The 2,922-nt window shown below is 41.5% G+C and overlaps 1 non-coding gene across 1 annotated transcript; it reads right to left on the bottom strand.

The window, feature by feature from the left end:
* Positions 1–1,488: 1,488 nt before the first annotated feature.
* LOC129623957 (U6 spliceosomal RNA) lies at positions 1,489–1,595 on the bottom strand. Its single transcript, XR_008700700.1, has one exon. It is a non-coding gene; the product is annotated as a U6 spliceosomal RNA (small nuclear RNA).
* Between the last annotated feature and the right edge of the window lie 1,327 nt (positions 1,596–2,922).

The raw sequence follows: 2,922 nt of genomic DNA, 5'->3' as shown, positions 1-2,922 counted from the left end.
CTCTTGTCACTGGGTCTCTAGCCAACAGGCCCAGGCAGGCAGAATGGAGCTTCTAGTGATGCTTAGATCAAGATGCAATCACATTCTGATTTCAAAATATATTACAGAGCTACAGTAATCAAAACAGTATGGCACTTGCCTAAAGGTAGATATATGGACCAATGGAAGAGAACAGAAAGCTCAGAAATAAATCCATGCATGTACAGTCAATTGATCTTCAGCAAAGGTGCCAAGAATATGCACTGGGGAAAGTATTATTATTATTATTTTACTTTACAATATTGTATTGGTTTTGCCATACAGCAACATGCATCCACCACGGGTGTACACGTGTTCCCCATCCTGAACCCTCCTCCCTCCTCCCTCCCCATACCATCCCTCTGGGTCATCCCAGTGCACCAGCCCCAAGCTTCCTGTATCCTGCATCAAACCTGGACTGGCAATTCGTTTCACATACGATATTATACATGTTTTAATGCCATTCTCCCAAATCATCCTCCCCTCCCTCTCCCACAGAGTCCAAAAGACTGTTCTATACATCTGTGTCTCTTTTGCTGTCTCGCATACAGGGTTGTCATTACCATATTTCTAAATTCCATATATATAAATTAGTATACTGTATTGGTGTTTTTCTTTCTGGCTTACTTCACGCTGTATAATAGGCTCCAGTTTCATCCATCTCATTAGAACTGATTCAAATGCATTCTTTTTAATGACTGAGTAATACTCCATTGTGTACATGTACCACAGCTTTCTCATCCATTCATCTGCTGATGGACATCTAGGTTGCTTCCATGTCCTGGCTATTATAAACAGTGCTGCGATGAACATTGGGGTACACGTGTCTCTTTCAATTCTGGTTTCCTCAGTGTGTATGCCCAGCAGTGGGATTGCTGGGTCGTATGGCAGTTCTATTTCCAGTTTTTTAAGGAATCTCCACACTGTTCTCCATAGTGGCTGTACTAGTTTGCATTCCCACCAACAGTGTAAGAGGGTTCCCTTTTCTCCACACCCTCTCCAGCATTTATTACTTGTAGACTTTTGGATCGCAGCCATTCTGACTGGTGTGAAATGGTACCTCACTGCAGGCTTGATTTGCATTTCTCTGATAATGAGTGATGTTGAACATCTTTTCATGTGTTTGTTAGCCATCTGTATGTCTTCTTTGGAGAAATGTCTAGTTCTTTGGCCCACTTTTTGATTGGGTCGTTTATTTTTCTGGAATTGAGCTGCAGGAGTTGCTTGTATATTTTTGAGATTAGTTGTTTATCAGTTGCTTCATTTGCTTTTATTTTCTCCCATTCTGAAGGCTGTCTTTTCACCTTGCTTGTAGTTTCTTTTGTTGTGCAGAAGCTTTTAATTTTAATTAGATCCCATTTGTTTATTTTTGCTTTTATTTCCAATATTCTGGGAGGTGGGTCATAGAGGATCCTGCTGTGATGTATGTCAGAGTGTGTTTTGCCTATGTTTTCCTCTAAGATTTTTATAAAAAATATGGAACGCTTCACGAATTTGCATGTCATCCTTGTGCAGGGGCCATGCTAATCTTCTCTGTATTGTTCCAATTTTAGTATATGTGCTGCCAAAGCGAGCATGAAGGTATTATTATTAATAGCACCTACTAGACATTTGACCAATGAAAGGTACAAGAGAAGAAATGTCATTCAATTCTTGATCAATCAACATCTATTAAACAATTATATAGAAAGAAGTATCCTTGGAGGCTTCCCTGGTGGCTCAGTGGTAAAGAATCCTCTTGCCAATGCAGGAAATGCAGGTTCTACCACTGGTCCAGGAGGATCCCACATGCTGTGGAGCAATTAAGGTTGTATGCCACAACTACTGAGCCTGTGCTCTAGAGCCTGGAAACCACAACTACTGTGCCCTTGTGCCACAGCTACTGAAGCCTGCACGCTCTAGAGCCTGTACTGTGCAACAGGAGAAGCCACCACAATGGAAGCCTGCACACAGCAACTGGAGAGTAGCCCCCACCTGCCAGAATGAGAGAAAAGCCTTCACAGCAACAGACACAGCACAGCCAAAAATAAATAAATAATTTTAAAAAAAAATTTAATAAAGAAAGAAGTATCCTCATTTCCTTCCCTGTGGAAGTTAAGGAGCTCTGAAAGGAAGACATACTTACATGGGAAGTTCAATATCAGTAACAGAAATGTAACAGTGCAGTACAAGAAGGCAGTATCAGATGAAGGACCTGGGAACAGTTTGCACATCAAGCAGTTCGTAGCATAGCTGATATAGCAAAATGTATTCCTAACAAAGGGATCACAGCAAAATACATTGCCAGCAAGACTGGCACTATGAAGAATCAGGTCAGGAGTTCAGAGAAGAGAACTAGCTTCAGTTGTTGGGAATGGGTTTTGGAAGAGATGTGTCTGTAGTGGATATTTGCAGGGATTTGACTCCCCCTGTGCCCATTCTCCTTTATTTTTGAAACGACTCTGATTTCTTTCTGAGAAGCACTCCTCCCCCTCCATCAGCCCAGGAACTGTAGGTAGGGTTACAGGTGGGAGCATCTAATTTCTTACTCTTTCCCCCAATAATAAGATTGGTCCAGGATGAATCTGTGATGCCAGCCAAGGAACACATGCAGTGTCTGCTGGGGCTATTAAGAGAGAGGAAATTTCTCTTTCTCACTGGACTTGAACCTGGAGTTCACTTTGCAATGCAAACCTCTTGCCACCACAAATGTAGAGTTGGTCTAAGAGTGATGCCAATAAGGAGGCAGCAAAATCAAGAGATGACACCAGGTACTACTGACTTCATACAAGGTCCTAAATCAAACCATGCTTAAAGACACACCTATCCCCTGGACTTTTCCTCTGTACAGTCAATACATTTTCTTTCTACTTATATGAACTTGGGTTGGTTTTCTTGGAACAGAAATCATATAGTTACAATGAA

This window comes from Bubalus kerabau, chromosome 11, assembly GCF_029407905.1.
Source record: "Bubalus kerabau isolate K-KA32 ecotype Philippines breed swamp buffalo chromosome 11, PCC_UOA_SB_1v2, whole genome shotgun sequence".
Lineage (NCBI taxonomy): Eukaryota > Metazoa > Chordata > Mammalia > Artiodactyla > Bovidae > Bubalus > Bubalus kerabau.
Note: the sequence above shows the minus strand (reverse complement) of the source record. Positions and strands in the feature narration are given on the sequence as shown.